The 23,879-nt window shown below is 46.0% G+C and overlaps 1 protein-coding gene across 3 annotated transcripts in view; it reads right to left on the bottom strand.

Moving 5' to 3' along the window:
* FADS1 (fatty acid desaturase 1) overlaps positions 1-23,879 on the bottom strand; it is a 544,935-nt gene that overhangs the window by 155,189 nt on the left and 365,867 nt on the right. Inside the window, exon 1 of one of the 3 annotated variants that reach the window (XM_078680602.1) lies at positions 18,344-18,633. The exons of 1 other annotated variant lie outside the window; for it this stretch is intronic. The gene's annotated coding sequence lies outside the window, so the exon portion shown is untranslated. Of the gene's footprint in view, positions 1-18,343; positions 18,634-23,879 lie in introns of those variants that run through there. One more of the 3 variants, XM_078680604.1, reaches the window with a different exon arrangement.

Here is a 23,879-nt window from a genome sequence, read left to right as displayed (position 1 = left end):
CGCTAGAAGATATTGCGAGGGAGAAAGACCGGGGCGAGCACTCGCAAGCCTCACACAAAATCCCCGTTACAACACACACATACTTGAAATGTCCGCGCCAGATGGTCAGAAGTGTCAGGATACTAGGAGCATCATGCATCTCTTTACAACACATTACAGGGGATTATACCATACAAAACGATCTGGAGACGCAATGTTTGACGACTTCCTAAGTGAGGTGGCGCTGTGCTGGCTTGGTGACGCACACAGACAGTTTCTTAGTGCCCCTTTAGAGCTGGATGAAGTGCGGGATGCCATAATGTCCTTAAAGAATGGCAAAGCCCCAGGGTTAGATGGCCTTCCGGCGGAATTTTATAAATGTTATGTGGACACAATGGCCCCAGTTCCGAAGGAGGTTTTTGAAAGTGCGATGGAGGTTGGGATATTGCCACGCTCAATGCGAGAGGTGGTGATTACCTCCCTTCTAAAACCCGGGAAGGACCCATCAGATTGTGATTCTTACCGGCTGCTCTCCCTTATAAACTGCGATGCAAAGATCTTGGCCAAAATACTGGCGACTCGGTTATCCCTTTTAATGACCAAGATAGTGCTCCCGGACCAGGCTGGGTTTGTACCTGGTAGATCCACCACTCATAATTTGCGTACCCTTTTTTCACTGATACGTACCATTGCACCAGAAGTCCCGGTGGCTGCCGTTTTTCTAGATGCTACAAAAGCATTTGATTCAGTCGAATGGGACTATATGATAACAGTATTGAACAGGATGGGCTTTCCAAAACTGTTTGTAGACTGGATTGGATTGCTTTACAATAAACCAATGGCGAGAGTGCTTATTATTGGCGCACTATCTGACCCGATCTCTATCACTAGGGGAACCAGGCAGGGGTGCCCGCTCTCCCCCTTGCTCTTCGCCATTGCGATTGAGCCCTTGGCATGTCGTATTCGGCAATTCCATAAGCAAAGTGCGTTTAGGTGTTTCCAACGGCAGATTGACGTGTCCCTCTATGCGGATGATTTGAAGCTCTACGTCACAGATCCTCAAACTAACCTCAATCCACTGCTGCGAGAGTTTATAGTGTTCGGACGCGTGTCAGGCATACAAATTAATTGGAAGAAATCGCAGTTCTTACCACTGACTCCGGCAGTGACTCAATTCCAATTAGACTATCCACTGGACTGGTGCAGTTTGGATCTTCGCTACTTGGGCATACAATTGACCATAGAAAAGGATGAAATCATAAAGCTGAACTATGGTACTGCTATCACGAAATTGACTGACGATGTCACTCGAGAGCGTCACTTATAAAAATGGTTATCCTACCAAGATTTTTGTATCTCTTTCAAAATATCCCTTATTACCCGGGTACATATGTCTTCAAAACACTTCGATCGGAACTGCTCAGACTGTTCTGGGGTGGCAACCAACCGAGACTGGCTTGGTCTGTGAGCACTCAGCCATATGCTAATGGAGGGTTCGACGTGCCTGACTTCCTAGTGTATTATATGAGTGCGCAGGCACAATATGCATACCATTGGTTTGCACCGACCCCTTTCATGCCGCAGCTGGCCGCTGAGGATTGGATAGCACGTCCCTTACCCCTGAAAGGAGTAATACATGCCCCTGTAGAAGCTATAGAAACACCCTTCACGACTGTGACGTGCACAGTAGACGCATGGCGACGGATTCGTAAACTGCTGCAGCTCCCGATACTTTACTCACCCGACTTACCTCTTGTATATCATCCCCAGCTGACATTACTGCAGGAGGGCGAGTTTCAAATTATGTGCTGTCGCCTTGACATACAAAAATGGGGTGATCTATTCCTGAACGGTCAATGTAAAAGTAGGGATCAGATATTTCAATCGGTCCAGCCCAAGCCTCTTGACCTCTTCTACTATATCAGACTACGACTGGGTTTGAGGAATATACTGCCACAATTTCCCGAAGAGCCCGAAACAGCGATACCACTGCACGGTGTATTGATGTCGGCAGACGGGAGCCACATGGTATCCCACATATATAGACATTAGGAAACAAAGCACGAAAACACAGTGTAAGGCTTGCATACAGTGGAGCTTAGACATGGGAATAGAAATCGAGGATCAACAATGGGCCTACTGTTGTGATATCACCGCCAACATCTCCTCAAGCTGTAGGCTCAAGATTATACACTACAAATTTTTACAGAGACTATATTATACCCCAGTCAAAAAATTGAGATTTCACCTGGCTGACAATGACAGGTGTGACAGATGCGGGATGGAGGGTGCGGGTTTCCTGCACTTAGCATGGGAATGCCTGACGATTTCTGAATACTGGACGGAGTTTTACACAGCGCTCCAAGAGATGATAGAAGGTACGATAGATAGAGATACACTCATTATGTTACTAGGGTACACGATGGGAGTGCCAAAATCTGTTAGGAAATTTGTCAACATTGCCTTACTACTAGCGAAGCGCAGAGTTGCGTGTAGGTGGGGGAGCGGGAGAACCCCCAAATTTAAGGAATGGCTGAATGACCTTATATACAGCCAAGACCAAAATCTTATATATGCGGAAACATTACCAATACGCTGCAAACCTAAGGATGTATGGGATCCCTTGCGGGTCTACCTTGCGAAATACGATAGTGAATCAAATGATAATAACCAAGCAGGTGCTGACAATGCTACTGAGTTGTAAAATACACTATATGTAAAACCGCTATGTCATGAAAAATGTCATTTGTTGCTATTTGCTTGGCATTACCATAGATATTGTGAAGAAGAAAAGTGCGTAATTGTATTGTGACTGGTGAAACGTCAGTAATGTCCTGCTGTAGAGATTATGCTGATTTATGCACGAACTTACTCTAATCACATGAACTGCTTGAAGGTAAAGGATGTATATTCTGATGTAATTGTGTATCCAGATATACGTTACTTACAAAAGACCTAGCCCGTATGTTACCGAAATACTTACTATGACAGTGTTCTGCGATGTACAGATTGCCTGAACTTTTGCCTGTGAGAACACACCTGTACTGTAATTGGAGAATAAAATTAATAAATAAAGTTTTTAAAAAAACAAAAAACTGAAATGAATTCAAATAATGTCATGTAATATAATAGTTAATCCAGAGCATGTTCCTCTGCGAACGTTTAATCCCAGGCTCACACGCGCGCTGCGGCGTGGACGCAGAAAGGCGCTGGTGTAAAACATGTAAAACATGCGAGATAGCATCGGCAGTTATTTTTACACGATAAAAGTTTAGGGGAAAGTATCAGATGTCTGGTTGGCAGCAGTGGAAAGTAACTGCGCGTTTCAGGACAGTTATCCTGAATTAAAAAAATGTTTTAAACACGACAGGCTCTCTCCCCACTGCTGTAGAAAGAACGAGGTTTTCCTCAGTCCAAGCGTATTTTACATGAATGTTTCATGGAGCTCAGAGCTGCTAAAATGTAAAATATTGGCGACTATGTGCACAGACACGCATATAAGTATGGAAACATGTGTGTGCATGTATATGTATATGTATAATGTAATGTTCTATTCGCTGTACTGAAATGTGGTCCATCCGCATGCGAGGGCAAATAGAAAGATATGTGGGCTCACATAAGTGAGCATGACCACGCTCATGTATGTACTGCGCGCCCACAAACATGTAATAGCCGTATGACTGTAAATAGCTGTCGAATGAGTCATTTTTCCTGCTCGGGTGTATGTTTATATGGTCACAAAATATGTGTATGAATACATTGTAAGGAACACATATATATTGTGCTTATAGGTGCATGCGGACTACTCACATCCCCGTGTATATGTGATTATACACATGAGTGCGGGTGTATTTATATATAATACATATTTGTACTACATGAACAAATATGCATATATAATGACATGCATTTATAGCATAACATAAGCATTTAAAGCATAGCGTGCTTACAAAGCGCATGTTTATCCGTGGGTTTCTTGGCGCTAATAAAAGATGAGCATATGCCTATGAGCGCCCGTATGTATATCGATGTCTACATGCATGTCTGTACCTCTGGACACTGTCGCACACGTATCTGTATTACTGCACACAGGGTGCGAACATACAGTTGTGCGTGTGTTGTGTATGCATGTTGGTAGTTATGTATACAAATAACAAGGGAGGGAGGGAGAGGAGAAGTGGATCCTGTCTCTCCTAACGTTATGCATAAACAAAAGGGAATCCACAAAATGGGACAGGGTGGACCCTACAATGGAGGGGAGCACCCAGTGTGGTTTAAATACCCCTCACACACCAAAAGGCCCCTTGGTGTCATGCTTCATCATCGGGGTCTTCGCAAACCTCTACGGAATGCGGCGTGCTACGACTCACAGCTACGCAGGAGCACTTTAAGGTGAGCTATGTGTAAACGTGTGTGAGGGTAGGAAAATGTGAGTGAAGGTGAAGAGAAAGGTTTAAAAAATACCTGGCTCGTGGGCTAACACAAAAATATTTTATTTAAACACCGGCTGGTATTGTTAAAAAGTGCAAGGGTGGTGGCCTTTACTAGTTAGGGTAAGGCAACCTCACAAGTGCGTCGTCAACATGTTTCAGAGTAAAGAACTCCTTCTTCAGGACAAGGATATGCACTAAGTATCCCCACCTTACTCACATGGATGTAGATTTAAAAGTGTGCTCTACAAAAATAAGTCTAGGTGTAATGTACCTATCAAATTGATACAAGTTCGTTGCGCCCAATTGGCGAGAAATAGGAACCTGTGAAGGAACAAAAAGGCAGAATAAACCATATTGTCACAATGGGTGTGGAATCACACTACAGGGTAAAAAAGAACCCAGTGTCGGTCCAGGAACCCTAGAAAAAATGTAAAAGAACGTATAAAAAACACACAGACACACACATGAACAGGGACACACATTATTAGTCTCTGAAAAGACATCAGGTATCACACTATGGAATATAAGGCATGCTGTAAGTAAAAGTGTGGCTTACTTATGATCACAAGTTTAATAACCTCATGAGCCCGATGCGTGATATTGGGGGTCAGCTGTCCTGCCTACTGTGGCGACCTAGAGAATGTTTAAGCATTTAGGTAGTTAGATTTGCTGATCTTAGACCCAGATCTAGGTAGGAAGAGACACCCTGTATCAACATTTGAACTCACGGTTACAGCATAGCCTGCTCGACTTCCTCCCCTCAACGTGGCTCCGACGAAGTGTCGGTTCAATGGGAGGTTTAGCGTTTATATATTATCAAGGTAATTGAATAATTGCCCCAAAATTGAAAACGGGAGATGCCCAAACAAGGATATGTATCCATCGTTTTCCCGGTATTGCGCGAGAAAGCAGGGCGCGACCAGGATTGAACTGAGCCTGCGTGAAGACATGGACACTACCCGTCGGTACATGCATACGGCGGTAGTGTCTCAGGCAGGGCTCAGCAGTGCGAGGGCCATCCTCAAGCGCATGCGTACGGGATGGGAATTGCAAGAAGACACGCGCGTGCAATAGCAGTGTCTCTGACTGAAACCAGCCCGATTGTTTAGCGCATGCGCAAGTCGGGGTTATATTGTTGTTGCCACTTTGAATAAAAGATATCTCCGAACATCCTAGGCTCTTAGAGTTTGTTGTAAAGGCAGATAACCAACAGTATGAGGAATTAACGCGCCTTACTTCTATCATCCAGTGGGAGGGACATGAGATAGAAGTATAAAAATATTTCCATAAATTTACTTATAGAAATTATTATTGGTGGCGCTACCTAGATGGAATTAATATAAGAACTGTGTAGGTCATTCTAGCCTGGTGTAAATGTTACACACCCGAGGTTTAGCAGATTAATGCGCCTCAGTTCTACCCAACATAGTTGAATATGCGTGGGAAGGGGGGCCATGAGATGAAAGTTAAATGGGCTGAAGCCTATTGTAATAGGACGTAAAGGTACATTTAGCTGGAGTCCTAGAGACCAATAGATTTCATTCCATCAACGTAATTGGCTCCATGGGATGGAGTCATTAAGCCCATTCACATCTGAGCCCAGACGGAAAACCCATCTCTGCTCCTTCTCGAACAGGCCCTTGTCAGAAGGAAGTTGCTCAATCACTGTCCAATGTATTTCGTTCACACAGTGTTGTGCCTCGAGGAAATGTGATGCCATCTTGGTGGTCTGTTTTTTGCACCTCACGTTGCTTTTATGTTCGTTGATCCTGGTTTTGACAGGGCGTGTAGTCATCCCTACATATTCCTTTCCACAGGGACATGTGATCAGATATATTACGTTTCTGCTGTTGCAATTTGTGAAAGTACGTTGATCCCATCTGGTGCCATTCCTAAATACAAGGCTGAGACTTTTTCCAGTAAGGTGACAGTTATTGCAGTTGCCACACGGGTGATGCCCGTGGAGATCTCGTAGTCTCGTCTGTTCGGTCACTGGGGTACAAGGTCTAGTATGTACCAAAATATCCTTGAGGTTTCTTCCTCTCCTGTGGGCAAACAGCGGTTTCTCTAATTCCAGATTGCCACTCGTCAGGATACGCCAATGTTTATTAACAAGTTTGGAGACTTGGTTAGAGACCGAACTGTATGTTGTTACACAGACTGTTCTATTCCGTGTCACTTCTTTTGGGGGATTGTCTTCTAACAGTGCTTCCCGGTTGTTGTTGCGGGCCCTTTTCATTGCCTGTTGTATTATCCTTCCTGGATATTTCCGTTGTTGTAATTTCTTGCTTAGGTCTAGGGCTTGGGACTTATATTTTCCCACATCGCTACAGTTCCGTCGGAGGCGTAGGAACTGTCCGTAGGGCAGATTATCTCTTAGATGGCGTGGATGGAAGCTATCGTACCTTAGGAGACAGTTCCTGGCTGTAGGTTTAAAGTGTGTCCCAGTTTTCAGAAAACCCACCTCATGGTAAATGTTTAGATCTAGAAACACCATAGAGGTATTGGACACCTGGTGCGTGAATTTAAGAAAGTTGTTCTGAGTGTTGATCCAATGCATGAAATCGGTGACTGTTTGGCCATCCCCTGACCAGATAACCAGGACGTCATCGATGTAGCGTCTCCAGGACAGGATCCTATAGAGATACATTCCATCACTAGATCCACGAATACCATATTTCTACACGATCCCTAAGGTACACAAGAACCTGCAAAATCCACCTGGTCGCCCGATTGTGTCCGGCATATCCTCAATACTTGAACCACTTTCCAAGTTTGCGGATGCATTCTTGAGACCTCTGGTTCAAGCCACAGATACTTACCTGAAGGACACCAAAGCTGTGCTCCAAATATTACAAGACCACCCTTTCGATCCCAATTCCCAGTTATTACTGAGCCTCGACGTGGAAAGCTTATATACGAGCCTCCCCCACAACGAGACCCTCCTCATCATTGAGGAGGTGTTACACAGCAAACAATGGGACTATCACACACCCCGTGGGGTAGTGATGGAATGTATCTCTATGGCCCTGACTAAGAACTTTTTTGAATACGAAGGAACCCTATACCTACAATGCCATGGTACCAGTATGGGCAGCACCTTTGCCCCGAGCCTGGCGGGTCTTTATGTACACCATCTGGAGGCCACTAAAATTCTGCACCCCAGCAACCCGTTCAGGAACAGGATCCTGTCCTGGAGACGCTACATCGATGACGTCCTGGTTATCTGGTATGGGGATGGCCAAACAGTCACCGATTTCATGCATTGGATCAACACTCAGAACAACTTTCTTAAATTCACGCACCAGGTGTCCAATGCCTCTATGGTGTTTCTAGATCTAAACATTTACCATGAGGCGGGTTTTCTGAAAACTGAGACACACTTTAAACCTACAGCCAGGAACTGTCTCCTAAGGTACGATAGCTTCCATCCACGCCATCTAAGAGATAATCTGCCCTACGGACAGTTCCTACGCCTCCGACGGAACTGTAGCGATGTGGGAAAATATAAGTCCCAAGCCCTAGACCTAAGCAAGAAATTACAACAACGGAAATATCCAGGAAGGATAATACAACAGGCAATGAAAAGGGCCCGCAACAACAACCGGGAAGCACTGTTAGAAGACAATCCCCCAAAAGAAGTGACACGGAATAGAACAGTCTGTGTAACAACATACAGTTCGGTCTCTAACCAAGTCTCCAAACTTGTTAATAAACATTGGCGTATCCTGACGAGTGGCAATCTGGAATTAGAGAAACCGCTGTTTGCCCACAGGAGAGGAAGAAACCTCAAGGATATTTTGGTACATACTAGACCTTGTACCCCAGTGACCGAACAGACGAGACTACGAGATCTCCACGGGCATCACCCGTGTGGCAACTGCAATAACTGTCACCTTACTGGAAAAAGTCTCAGCCTTGTATTTAGGAATGGCACCAGATGGGATCAACGTACTTTCACAAATTGCAACAGCAGAAACGTAATATATCTGATCACATGTCCCTGTGGAAAGGAATATGTAGGGATGACTACACGCCCTGTCAAAACCAGGATCAACGAACATAAAAGCAACGTGAGGTGCAAAAAACAGACCACCAAGATGGCATCACATTTCCTCGAGGCACAACACTGTGTGAACGAAATACATTGGACAGTGATTGAGCAACTTCCTTCTGACAAGGGCCTGTTCGAGAAGGAGCAGAGATGGGTTTTCCGTCTGGGCTCAGATGTGAATGGGCTTAATGACTCCATCCCATGGAGCCAATTACGTTGATGGAATGAAATCTATTGGTCTCTAGGACTCCAGCTAAATGTACCTTTACGTCCTATTACAATAGGCTTCAGCCCATTTAACTTTCATCTCATGGCCCCCCTTCCCACGCATATTCAACTATGTTGGGTAGAACTGAGGCGCATTAATCTGCTAAACCTCGGGTGTGTAACATTTACACCAGGCTAGAATGACCTACACAGTTCTTATATTAATTCCATCTAGGTAGCGCCACCAATAATAATTTCTATAAGTAAATTTATGGAAATATTTTTATACTTCTATCTCATGTCCCTCCCACTGGATGATAGAAGGCGCGTTAATTCCTCATACTGTTGGTTATCTGCCTTTACAACAAACTCTAAGAGCCTAGGATGTTCGGAGATATCTTTTATTCAAAGTGGCAACAACAATATAACCCCGACTTGCGCATGCGCTAAACAATCGGGCTGGTTTCAGTCAGAGACACTGCTATTGCACGCGCGTGTCTTCTTGCAATTCCCATCCCGTACGCATGCGCTTGAGGATGGCCCTCGCACTGCTGAGCCCTGCCTGAGACACTACCGCCGTATGCATGTACCGACGGGTAGTGTCCATGTCTTCACGCAGGCTCAGTTCAATCCTGGTCGCGCCCTGCTTTCTCGCGCAATACCGGGAAAACGATGGATACATATCCTTGTTTGGGCATCTCCCGTTTTCAATTTTGGGGCAATTATTCAATTACCTTGATAATATATAAACGCTAAACCTCCCATTGACCCGACACTTCGTCGGAGCCACGTTGAGGGGAGGAAGTCGAGCAGGCTATGCTGTAACCGTGAGTTCAAATGTTGATACAGGGTGTCTCTTCCTACCTAGATCTGGGTCTAAGATCAGCAAATCTAACTACCTAAATGCTTAAACATTCTCTAGGTCGCCACAGTAGGCAGGACAGCTGACCCCCAATATCACGCATCGGGCTCATGAGGTTATTAAACTTGTGATCATAAGTAAGCCACACTTTTACTTACAGCATGCCTTATATTCCATAGTGTGATACCTGATGTCTTTTCAGAGACTAATAATGTGTGTCCCTGTCCATGTGTGTGTCTGTGTGTTTTTTATACGTTCTTTTACATTTTTTCTAGGGTTCCTGGACCGACACTGGGTTCTTTTTTACCCTGTAGTGTGATTCCACACCCATTGTGACAATATGGTTTATTCTGCCTTTTTGTTCCTTCACAGGTTCCTATTTCTCGCCAATTGGGCGCAACGAACTTGTATCAATTTGATAGGTACATTACACCTAGACTTATTTTTGTAGAGCACACTTTTAAATCTACATCCATGTGAGTAAGGTGGGGATACTTAGTGCATATCCTTGTCCTGAAGAAGGAGTTCTTTACTCCGAAACATGTTGACGACGCACTTGTGAGGTTGCCTTACCCTAACTAGTAAAGGCCGCCACCCTTGCACTTTTTAACAATACCAGCCGGGGTTTAAATAAAATATTTTTGTGTTAGCCCACGAGCCAGGTATTTTTTAAACCTTTCTCTTCACCTTCACTCACATTTTCCTACCCTCACACACGTTTACACATAGCTCACCTTAAAGTGCTCCTGCGTAGCCGTGAGTCGTAGCACGCCGCATTCCGTAGAGGTTTGCGAAGACCCCGATGATGAAGCATGACACCACGGGGCCTTTTGGTGTGTGAGGGGTATTTAAACCACACTGGGTGCTCCCCTCCATTGTAGGGTCCACCCTGTCCCATTTTGTGGATTCCCTTTTGTTTATGCATAACGTTAGGAGAGACAGGATCCACTTCTCCTCTCCCTCCCTCCCTTGTTATTTGTAAAGTTTAGACAGCGCACAGCTGTGGGAGCCCCTCCCAATAACAGCACACTTTTTGTTCAGGCGACACACATCACACTTCACACCAAACAACCCTCTACACCAACATGGAGGATGAACATGGACTGACGTTCAGTGAGGATGATATTGACAGAATTTTGGCCGCAGACAACCCTTTTGAAGGACTAAGCACTAATGACCCTGCCCCCACGGTAGGAGATTGGGATGAATTAACCAATGTACGGAAGGTACAGATAAGAGCCGCCCTCCACGGCCTACTGATGAGGGAATACTTAAGAAACAAACTGGCCCCTCAAGGCCTGTTAGTTAAAAATGAACTCTTCATCTTCCAGGATGATCTGACCTTTAAGAAAGCATGGTCACTGATCTCCTGGCACTGTACCAGAGACTGGCTAGTTTTGATAGTACAAACTGCTAGTCGTAAATCTCAAGAGTTAAAAACAGAGATACAAAGACTGGAGGTCCATTTGAAAGCATATATCTCACCAGCAGATCTTAAGAAAGGACTGGATGAACGTAATCAACAGATGGCAGATTTTGAGGCCACTTTAAAACAAAGCAAGTTCAACAAGTTCAAAAAAGATAAAGACCGCTTCACAGCTGAATGGGCTTACCCATACACAAAAGCGGACTATGTCTCTAATGGCAATACAAGTGATGCTGATTGCGTGAATTCAGATGGTAGTACAAGCAGTACTAACTCAGGGGGTTTCAGAAATAGAAGACAACAGAGGGGGGGTTATCGCCAACAAAGAACCCAGTTCCCCCGCCAAAGAGGGTGGAGAGGCTACCAAGTACCACCACCGTTTAACCCTTTCCAAGGCCAGTACCAAATGCCACAATACCAATACGGCCCTCCACAAATGGGACCTATGTACCGACAATGGATGGAAGGTCCAACCAGTGCACCACCTCAAAACCAGCAGCCTTTTTTATCCTGGGGCCCGGGATCCAACCCAACAGGGGCCGCAACAAGAGAGGGAACAATGTGACCTGGCAGCAAACGCCAGAACCAGATCCCCGAATGAACACCAGGAGCATGACAGCCAGCAGGGCGACAACGAGCAAGAGAGGGACCTAGTTATAAATACATCCCCCTGGCCCCTAACTGATGTACAGATACAAGTACTCAATAAAGGTCTAGGATATGTCCCTACAAACAAACCGGATATATTCCGTCTACATCAAGAGGTCCAGAACTTTGTCAGAACTATCAAATTAAAAGCTTTCTTTTACAACCAAGAACCCACGGTTGAGACATCTGACACAGGCTTGAAACCCAAATCATCCTTTACACCATTGGATCACCAACTCCCTGTAGAAGTTCTAGCTTTCGAAAAAGCAGTAATGCTGGAATTGAGCAGAATGGATACAAACCAAAGAGTGTTCCAGAACGTAAGCAAAAAAGAGAATGAAGCTATAAAAGAACTCTCTCAGAATAAACAAATAGTGATCAAACCCGCGGATAAGGGCGGGGCGGTTGTAATTCAAACAACCGCTGCATACGACCAGGAATGCAGAAGACTCCTCGCGGACAGGAGAAATTATCAGATTCTGACTGAGGACCCTACGGAGTCCATAAGAGTTCACATTGGGGCTATGACTGAGGAGGCCCTGGCCCACGACTGGCTTTCGAAAAAAGAGGCAGATTTTCTAACACAAAAAGATCCACGAATACCATATTTCTACACGATCCCTAAGGTACACAAGAACCTGCAAAATCCACCTGGTCGCCCGATTGTGTCCAGCATATCCTCAATACTTGAACCACTTTCCAAGTTTGCGGATGCATTCTTGAGACCTCTGGTTCAAGCCACAGATACTTACCTGAAGGACACCAAAGCTGTGCTCCAAATATTACAAGACCACCCTTTCGATCCCAATTCCCAGTTATTACTGAGCCTCGACGTGGAAAGCTTATATACGAGCCTCCCCCACGACGAGACCCTCCTCATCATTGAGGAGGTGTTACACAGCAAACAATGGGACTATCACACACCCCGTGGGGTAGTGATGGAATGTATCTCTATGGCCCTGACTAAGAACTTTTTTGAATACGAAGGAACCCTATACCTACAATGCCATGGTACCAGTATGGGCAGCACCTTTGCCCCGAGCCTGGCGGGTCTTTATGTACACCATCTGGAGGCCACTAAAATTCTGCACCCCAGCAACCCGTTCAGGAACAGGATCCTGTCCTGGAGACGCTACATCGATGACGTCCTGGTTATCTGGTCAGGGGATGGCCAAACAGTCACCGATTTCATGCATTGGATCAACACTCAGAACAACTTTCTTAAATTCACGCACCAGGTGTCCAATGCCTCTATGGTGTTTCTAGATCTAAACATTTACCATGAGGCGGGTTTTCTGAAAACTGAGACACACTTTAAACCTACAGCCAGGAACTGTCTCCTAAGGTACGATAGCTTCCATCCACGCCATCTAAGAGATAATCTGCCCTACAGACAGTTCCTACGCCTCCGACGGAACTGTAGCGATGTGGGAAAATATAAGTCCCAAGCCCTAGACCTAAGCAAGAAATTACAACAAAGGAAATATCCAGGAAGGATAATACAACAGGCAATGAAAAGGGCCCGCAACAACAACCGGGAAGCACTGTTAGAAGACAATCCCCCAAAAGAAGTGACACGGAATAGAACAGTCTGTGTAACAACATACAGTTCGGTCTCTAACCAAGTCTCCAAACTTGTTAATAAACATTGGCGTATCCTGACGAGTGGCAATCTGGAATTAGAGAAACCGCTGTTTGCCCACAGGAGAGGAAGAAACCTCAAGGATATTTTGGTACATACTAGACCTTGTACCCCAGTGACCGAACAGACGAGACTACGAGATCTCCACTGGCATCACCCGTGTGGCAACTGCAATAACTGTCACCTTACTGGAAAAAGTCTCAGCCTTGTATTTAGGAATGGCACCAGATGGGATCAACGTACTTTCACAAATTGCAACAGCAGAAACGTAATATATCTGATCACATGTCCCTGTGGAAAGGAATATGTAGGGATGACTACACGCCCTGTCAAAACCAGGATCAACGAACATAAAAGCAACGTGAGGTGCAAAAAACAGACCACCAAGATGGCATCACATTTCCTCGAGGCACAACACTGTGTGAACGAAATACATTGGACAGTGATTGAGCAACTTCCTTCTGACAAGGGCCTGTTCGAGAAGGAGCAGAGATGGGTTTTCCGTCTGGGCTCAGATGTGAATGGGCTTAATGACTCCATCCCATGGAGCCAATTACGTTGATGGAATGAAATCTATTGGTCTCTAGGACTCCAGCTAAATGTACCTTTACGTCCTATTACAATAGGCTTCAGCCCATTTAACTTTCATCTCATGGCCCCCCTTCCCACGCATATTCAACTATGTTGGGTAGAACTGAGGCGCATTAATCTGCTAAACCTCGGGTGTGTAACATTTACACCAGGCTAGAATGACCTACACAGTTCTTATATTAATTCCATCTAGGTAGCGCCACCAATAATAATTTCTATAAGTAAATTTATGGAAATATTTTTATACTTCTATCTCATGTCCCTCCCACTGGATGATAGAAGTAAGGCTCGTTAATTCCTCATACTGTTGGTTATCTGCCTTTACAACAAACTCTAAGAGCCTAGGATGTTCAGAGATATCTTTTATTCAAAGTGGCAACAACAATATAACCCCGACTTGCGCATGCGCTAAACAATCGGGCTGGTTTCAGTCAGAGACACTGCTATTGCACGCGCTTGTCTTCTTGCAATTCCCATCCCGTACGCATGCGCTTGAGGATGGCTCTCGCACTGCTGAGCCCTGCCTGAGACACTACCGCCGTATGCATGTACCGACGGGTAGTGTCCATGTCTTCACGCAGGCTCAGTTCAATCCTGGTCGCGCCCTGCTTTCTCGCGCAATACCGGGAAAACGATGGATACATATCCTTGTTTGGGCATCTCCCGTTTTCAATTTTGGGGCAATTATTCAATTACCTTGATAATATATAAACGCTAAACCTCCCATTGAACCGACACTTCGTCGGAGCCACGTTGACGGGAGGAAGTCGAGCAGGCTATGCTGTAACCGTAAGTTCAAATGTTGATACAGGGTGTCTCTTCCTACCTAGATCTGGGTCTAAGATCAGCAAATCTAACTACCTAAATGCTTAAACATTCTCTAGGTCGCCACAGTAGGCAGGACAGCTGACCCCCAATATCACGCATCGGGCTCATGAGGTTATTAAACTTGTGATCATAAGTAAGCCACACTTTTACTTACAGCATGCCTTATATTCCATAGTGTGATACCTGATGTCTTTTCAGAGACTAATAATGTGTGTCCCTGTCCATGTGTGTGTCTGTGTGTTTTTTATACGTTCTTTTACATTTTTTCTAGGGTTCCTGGACCGACACTGGGTTCTTTTTTACCCTGTAGTGTGATTCCACACCCATTGTGACAATATGGTTTATTCTGCCTTTTTGTTCCTTCACAGGTTCCTATTTCTCGCCAATTGGGCGCAACGAACTTGTATCAATTTGATAGGTACATTACACCTAGACTTATTTTTGTAGAGCACACTTTTAAATCTACATCCATGTGAGTAAGGTGGGGATACTTAGTGCATATCCTTGTCCTGAAGAAGGAGTTCTTTACTCCGAAACATGTTGACGACGCACTTGTGAGGTTGCCTTACCCTAACTAGTAAAGGCCGCCACCCCTGCACTTTTTAACAATACCAGCCGGGGTTTAAATAAAATATTTTTGTGTTAGCCCACGAGCCAGGTATTTTTTAAACCTTTCTCTTCACCTTCACTCACATTTTCCTACCCTCACACACGTTTACACATAGCTCACCTTAAAGTGCTCCTGCGTAGCCGTGAGTCGTAGCACGCCGCATTCCGTAGAGGTTTGCGAAGACCCCGATGATGAAGCATGACACCAAGGGGCCTCTTGGTGTGTGAGGGGTAGTTATGTATAGTCAGGCATGTTGGCATAGATGCACTGAGTATTAGGCATTTCATATGTAAAGCAGCTTTTTTAGCTGGGGGCGGAGTGGCTCCGGGAGGGAGGAGGACACGACTCCTCTTCCTCGCAGAGTGCAGAAGGGTAAACCCGAAAGCCTGGGTGCTTGCCCGGGTTTCACGGGCCATGAGTGTAGTTGTGCTGTTCGCCACTGCCGGCAAGAGATGGACACACAGACGCGCTGTGCGGCTCTTGTATGTGTAGACATGGGGGTGCCTGCGGGGTTTCAATGTGCTGTTCACCGCCCCAGACCTTGGCCCAGGGCAGCGTGTGCTCACCACGCATGTGTCCCTCCAAGTGTAACTCCTGATTTTAACATGCGGGGTGGGGGGGCATGAGCACAACGAGGAACAGCGGGGTGGGGGGCACGAGAACAACGAGGAACAGCGGGGTGGGGGGCACGAGCACAACGAGGAACAGCGGGGTTGGGGGAACGAGCACAACGAGGAACAGCGGGGTGGGGGGGCACGAGCACAATGAGGAACAGGAATAAACAAACAAACATATTAGATGACAAAAAGAGACAAAATGCTTACCTGCTCGCAAATCGCTACGTCCATCCTGGCAACAGAGACGGTACCAACTGCGCAAAAACAGCCCTGTTAAAAAAAAAAAAAAAAAAAGGGAAACACCTACAAAGGCCCACCTCTGAAAAAGAGACGGGGCTTAAAAAATGAGAAAGAAACGCCCATGAATCTGCTCAAGCCGGGGCTAGAACCGAGTGACGCCCCTCTCCTCCAATGGCTGGCCAGCATTTGCGAGGCCAGCCAATGTAGAAGAGGGGCGGGTTCAAGCCCCCATAGTGCCAAAACATAAAATCTCGGACTCCGCCCACTGCGTGGGACGCTAGTCCGAGACCTAAAAAGGGGGTCTGGGTCTCCCGAACTTTAGAAACTATCAGACTGCATATTTATGTAAACAGGGATCTAACTGGCTACTCCCCCAAGCAGACTATACCCCTGTCTGTTGGATATAGAATGATCGATCATTAATAACATGCCTCTTTCCGCTCTTCTAACAGCTGATGTCTCTGCTTTTCCTCACACAAAATACATTCTGCTCAATACTAAGAGGGCCCTGCTGAGATTGGAACGGGTCTCCAAAGAGAAAATCAAAATTAATAAATCCAACCTGGCCTCCTTATGGTACAACCCGAGCTTAAAGATAGATGGCAGGTCAATATACTGGGAACACTGGTCTAAAAACTGAGTAAATCTAGTCAAAAATCTCCTTACAGGTTCATTACCTCTACCCTTCTCTGACCTCCAGAACCGACATGGGCTTAAACCATTGGACTTTTATATATTCCTAAAACTCAAATCGCTCCTTTCATTACGTTCCATCACATCCTCTGACCCTTCGATAGCTGCCAAATTTAACACAACTCGTAAAGTCTGGACACACCGTCTCCAAAGTATATAAACTTCTTTTCTCCTAACTCACGACAATCACATAGAAAATGTGAGATGACATGGGAAAATGAAATCAACTCCAACAATACACCATTTGACTGGGAAAAGATTCATCTGACCCCATTTACTAACAAAATATCGCCTATACTCTCACAAACCAAGGTAATGTTAATAAATAGATCGTACTGGACACCAGAGAAAATTTTTAAGCTTAAACTCAGTGATAGCCCCACATGCGGGAACTGTAAATCTCACATAGGCAACTTGGCACATGCTCTTTTATTGCCCTTTCTTACAATCCTACTGGGACAAGATCTATAATTATATACACAAAACCTTTCACTTCTTACCGCCGAGAGATTTCTCCTACATTTTATTGGGGGCACGGGATCCTCAACTTGTAAACATACAGTATCTGCATTTGATGGACCTCATGCTCACTCTAGCATGTAAAGTCATTCTAAACAAATGGAAAAGTGCTACTGAAGTCTCCTTTAGAATGTGGCAGGACTGGCTATTCACCTTAAGAGGTGCCGATAATGAATCTCTCCATACTTCTCCATGGCGTAAATCGCACAGAAAACTGTGGAGATCCCTTGACTCATCGTACTCATGTCATGACTCTCCATAATTTCGCAATCACTGTTATGCCTAGAAAGCCTTATACTCGTTACAAATTGGGGTAAAACATTGCTTTTGCCATGCTGTGAATATTGGTTGTTCTGACCACTTATATATTATTGAACTTGCGCTCTGCAAAGAAGTTCTACTTGGCCCTGGAGCACAGTCATTATTTTATTATTATTGTGATTGTATTATTATTGTCATTATCATTATTTTATTTTAACTATAATCATTTTAGTATCACTTTTATGTTTAGCGTTACTATGATTATTACGGTCACCTTTTTATTGTATTATATTGCTTGTCTTTTTGTTTGTCCTCAATAAAAACGATTTGAAGTAAAAAAGCAACTTGTACATTTGCAATTTTTTCCTGTTTGTATCTCTTATGTAACTCATGTAAACCAAAGTCCTTATGTAACGCAACTGGTTCTTTTGTAAAGCGCTCCGACACCTTCGGGTAATGTTCGCGCTATATAAAATCGCATTAAATAAATAAAAATAAAACGATGCTCCTACCGACGCAACGGATATCAAATGGGCGTCTATGCTCCGGCTAATTACCCATAAGCATGTGGCACATCTCACAACCACAATTGAAACCACGCATCCTTAGATGCCCCGGACACGTAGTCCAAGCCCAACAGCACCTTACGCCCCAAATTAACAGCTGGTACCCAACATCGCAAACAGATACTTCCATCGGCACCGGCTGCAAAAGCTGAAGTCTAGCATCGTACCTGACACGGGGGTTGCTGGCCCCTCAGCTCCGGACCCACCAGCCCCTCAGAGCGCCGCTCCGCTGCTTCGCCGTTCTTGTTGCCACTTCACCAGTACCTGGCCTGGGTTAATCGTCCGTGCTTAGAAATAACAAGCCACTCCCAACCAGGTCACACTCCCTGCCCACTTCGAACCAGGCACCACCTACAGCTATTACAAATCATAGCAGCGCTATACGGACGCTACCCTCCGCTGAGCGTGTCTCCGCCCACTGCATGAGGCCACCCCGTATAACTGCTGTTTAACCGCCCCCCATCCAACGTCCAAATGGAAACACCCATTTCATCTCAAGCCACGCCTACTCACGGAGCTTTTCATCTCTCGTGCCCGCCTATCTCAGTCACAGGCCACGCCCATAGATTCACCGGGCTTAGGCTCCTCCTACTCACGCGCGCCACCTGCTTTGCGCATTCCTATTGGCTTCGGCACATCACTAGGTGCTCTCAGGGAGTGGCGAAATTGGGGTTTAAAGACCTTCCTTTTTTGGTGTTTTGCCACCGCGTCACAGTAGGGGCGAGGCATAGAAGCTTATTGAAGGATGCAATGAGAAGACAAAAGGACTGGAGCTGCTGTTAGTGCGGTTATGCTGCGGTAACGGTGATGTGGGAGGTCAAGGAGTGTGAGACCTTGGGATAGACCATGGTGCAAGCTGATTTGTCAAAAGTTATTGCAATTTTCTTTTGTTGCACTTTTATGTCGCGCTATCTCGACCGGAAGGTTGGAGGGCTTTACATGAGTAGCAGTTTCGTAACACAAGGGCATATTTATTTTTGGTAGGCATGGGGACATTCCGGGATTTGCCCAGAATCACAGAAGCCGACACCCAGACACAAAACCAGATACTCAAATCCAAAGTTCACATCTATGGCCGCTAACCACGTCGTTCCCATTCTTCTTACTACCCGTTATTTGTCATTTATGAAGCGACCTATACTGTCCCTGGACCATATACTTTGTTCTGTCAACCAAGGCCGGACTGCCCGTGGGCTGCCCGTACCTGTGCATTTGGCGGTTCTCCGAGGCTGTAAGGGGGGGGGGTTCGTTTTGTAGCAGGGTAGCAGAGTAGCAGTTTTAAAAGCCCTGTAAAGTTCCTTGTATACCAGATATTTTTGGGCAACAATAAAAGTGTCAAGTATGGTATTTAATGTACCTACTAGAGAGAGATGGGGTTAACATGCAGTAGCACAGAGAACTATGAACTGCCATCAAAGAGCTGCATGGTACAGTTTAGAAAGTTATGACTTTTCCCCCAGTCTTCCATTATCCTGGTTGTTGCCAAAAAAGGTTTGCTTGGGTAGATATGTATTCTTATTAATAAAGTCAACCCTAACCACTGTGTTATGTTCTGATCCCAAGTTTGTACTTTTCCAGAGCAAGCACTTTTAAAAAGTGCATACCAGTATGGATGGCATGTGAATCCTACTTTTTGCCTTATGTAACATTTTCTATACACTGATATACACAAATATGATTCAGTGTCTATATATACTTTATGATGTAAATTGCTACCATACCCTACACTGGTATGAACTGCTATAAAACAAAATACATGTGAGAGAGGGGCTCTCTATGGAGAGATGAGAGGCACTGTTGGAGGGTGATAGTGAAGAAATTATTTTAGAGCCCCATCAAAGATTGTTGTATCCTGGTGCACAGTAAGGGCACCATTTACTATGCTTTCAACACAAATACAATTGAATATATAATGACAAATGTGTTGTAGAATGCACCATTTTCCCCCAAATCTTTTTTTTGGGGCGGGAACATCTACAAAATCCCCCTTTGTAGTGGTCAGACTGGCTCACTGCAGTAGCTACGCTCTGTATGACGATACCAGCTGTCATAGGATAAGTAAGACCTGGGTTGGACCAAAGATTGACATGGGGTTGTTCTGGAAATTGCCTGGGGCTGATACTTCCTATACCATTTCAAAATATGACTGCTGGTGGCAGCTGTGATATAAACATAGCCTGTATATTACTGGTGCTAGGGCAAGATTGTCGCAAATAGGTACCAAATACAACTCAGAGGAAAATTTGGAGTGCCAGGGCCTAGGTACAAAAGGTGTCTCGGGAAAAGTTTTTTTTTGTTTTTTTGTAATCGCTTACAGTCACTGCATCTTATGTTATGTGTACACGAGGAGCAATTTCACTGACCTTGTCAGTAAACTGCTTCCCGTCCTGCACAGCTCTCCCTGGTAGCTGCTGCCCCTGCAGGTCCACTGACCCTTGTTGGTTGGTGTTCGAGGCCCTCCTCCATCCGCAGGCTGCGCCTCATCCCTGGTGGTATAGTGGGGAGTATCTTTGTTATGCTGCTGGTTTGCCTTTTGTCCTTTTGCTTTCTGCCTCTTTTCCCCCTCTGCCTTCTTTGCACTCCTGCTTACATTTTCTCTTTTCCCCCATTTTGCTCACTTTTTAAAACTTTGTCACTCTCTGTTTTCTGCGCATGCCCCTGTCGCTGCTTGACCCCACCCCTGTCCAGAGCCACACTTCCCGGCTCCCAGCTGTCCAGTCCTCCCCCTCACACTACTTAATGCGGCTGCTGAATGGCCACACCAAAAGCAAGCCCGTCTACGCCAGGACCACGCCCAGTGCCACGGACCTTCCACCGTTATGACGCCAGCACCTTCCTCGCCCTCATTACCGGACGTCATGCCACCTGTCAACTCACGTCGCTGAAGGACACCCAAGGAACTTTCTCCTGCCTAAACTGCAGCAGCACCCTCTCTCATCTCCGCACTCCAGCTCCTTCCGCTGCCGGATGTCCCTCAGTGCACCCGACCGGCTCAGCTGCATCCTCCTAAACACGCACTCCCTCCACAGACATGCCACTGAAATCTGGACCTCCTCAACTCCATCTCTGCTGACATCACCTTCCTCACGGAAACTTGGACAAACCCCAGTTCAGGCCCAGACATTGCCATTACTGACGGCTCCAAGATCACTCACTAGGACCGTACTGACCTCTGCCTTACCACCCACTCGGGTGACCCAACGACCACCATGGAACATCTCCACTTCCAGTTCGAGCCACCCTCTGCGGCAATCTAGCCTACAGACTTCCTAGCCCCTGCCCACCCTTCACCGATGCCATCATCGACTTTGTCGCAACGCAGGCTCTCTCATCTACTGATTACATACTACTCAGCATCCTCAATTTCCACCAGAACAACTCCAATGACCAGATCACAGCATCCCATCTGGAGAACCTCGTCAACATTGGACTCAGCAGCTAGTCACCCCTCCGACTCACGCAGCAGGACACATGCTCGACCTCTTATTCCCCGCCAGCGGAAACATCCCCTAAAGCCACATCTCCGAACCTACCACCACTGCGTTCGTTTCACCTTCACTAAACCCACCATATACTACCGCACCCACACCCCCGCCATAACTGGAACAAGGTCACCTATGAACATCTCACTGCCTCCCTCAACACATCCACACCACCAACATCCAAAGACGCCAATACCTCAGCACCCAACCTCCACGATGGATCTCCAACTGTTCCAACGCATTGACACCCCTCAAGAAAGCACCTGGCATGCAACACTTCAAGAAGGCCAGTTGGTTCACTGCTGCCCTCCACCAGTCCAGACGCACCTGTAGACGGCTCGAGAAGCGATGGAGGAACAACAAAACCCTGGAAGCCCACACAGCCTTCATAACAGCTGTCGCTGCGCACCACCTGCTTCGCAAAACTACAAAGAAACCAGCCCTCCGAGACAGATTCAAAGCCAAAACACACAACAACAAGGAACTCTTCCCCATTGTCAAGGAGTTCACCGAACACAACAGCGAGATCACAGAAGTCCCACCTTCCTAAGACCTCTGCAACAAACTCAGCACCTGCTTCCACCACAAGAACAAGCAGATCTATGACCACTTTGACACCCAAGACCCGCCCATCACTTCCGCTGTCATTACACTCGACAACGACGCCCGCCAACAGATCCTCCTCAACTGGGCCCGCTTCTTCTTCACCGATAGAACAAGGGCCCGAGGATAGCTGGTCCCCTGTTGTGGAAACTCAGGAACATCAAAGTTTCAACCATGTCTCAGCGACGCGTGGTGCGTGTGCTTTTGCACAGCTGAGACTGCCGTGTAAGTCTGTGGTGCTGTTTACTAATTCAAACTCCAATCTGACCTCCTGATCCTTCAGACCCAACTTCACCAGGCAATCCTTTTCTAATAATATATCTCTCAAAAGATGGATTCCTTCCATCTTGAAGTGTCTGTATAAAAGGAACCTGTTCAGATCCCTGAGATTTATTACAGTCTCCATCCCTTGTCTTTTTTTCTCCACAAAGAAAAGCATACTTGCGAAAACCCTGCATTCCCAGGACACCTCTTCGATAGCACCCTTTCCATCATGGGGTTCACCTCTTCTACCACCTTCTGCTGGTCTACAGACCAATGTAATTCTCTTGGTGGCAATGAATGAAGCGGTACCTCCTGGAACTCTAGCCGGACCCCTGAACGGTTTCCAGAACCCAAGGATCCTGAGTACTTGTTTTCCAAGCCTGGGAAAAGCCTGAGATGCCCCTCACTTTTATTAGGGAAGAATAAGTAGGAAAAATAATCGTACTCACTGTGAAAGTTGGATGAATCTTGTTCATGTGATTTGAAGACTCTTGCACATCCTCGCTGAGGGTAGATGGATGTCCGCTGCCTGTAGATCCGATCTCCAACTGAAGAACCAGACTAACTGGTGATCCAGGCATGAGGCAAACAGATCGACTGGGAACGGGCCCGCCTGCCTGAGATTAAGGAGAAAACCTGTGGCTAAAGTTTCTACAGACTCAAGTTGTGGAAGTGACAGGAGTACCAATCCACCCCTTTGTTCGCTTGGCTTTCAAGATACTCTGGTGTGACTGATCTGTCAGTACAGAGCTCTGGTCCTAAATCCATAGATTGTTTGCTCACCACGCCACCCCAGTTTGGACCTAGCCATATGGAAATCACTCTTGAACCTGCTCCCCATGGAAGCACTTGAGCCCCAACTGACAGACCAGGTCCTCCCTGGACCAGAAATAAGCATGCAAGGACCTGTTAGGGGGTATCACCCCTCATCAGCCAGTATAGCCTGAATCCAGTGGCATTGTGAGCACGGTACTCACGCCTGGGCATCCCGGTCCCACTTGGGGTGACAGTTGCAAAAACACAGTAGGGGTTAGTGCCAGAAGTTCTTTGCTAGATCAGACAGTGCCTTGGATCTTGTGCCCCCATGGTGATTGATATATCGCTCCAACAATACATTGTCCATCCTGAGGAGGACGCAGGACTGGATCTTGTCCATGGTTCAACAATGAACTGTGAAAGAGCCTGCAAGGACCTCCAAGCAATTGATATGTAACTTCTCTTCTTGTTGAGACTACATGAATCCTGTGGAGAACTCCCCACACCTTGTGCCCCAGCTTAATCTGCTGCTATTTGACTCAATGAATCGATTTGGGGAAGAACTAAAAATCGCTCTTCCCTTTCAAGCCTCCATTTG

The sequence above is a fragment of the Lissotriton helveticus genome, chromosome 3_1 (genome assembly GCF_964261635.1).
Source record: "Lissotriton helveticus chromosome 3_1, aLisHel1.1, whole genome shotgun sequence".
Taxonomy (NCBI): Eukaryota; Metazoa; Chordata; class Amphibia; order Caudata; family Salamandridae; genus Lissotriton; species Lissotriton helveticus.
The sequence above is the reverse complement of the archived record's forward strand: the minus strand, read 5'-3'. Positions and strand labels throughout refer to the sequence as shown.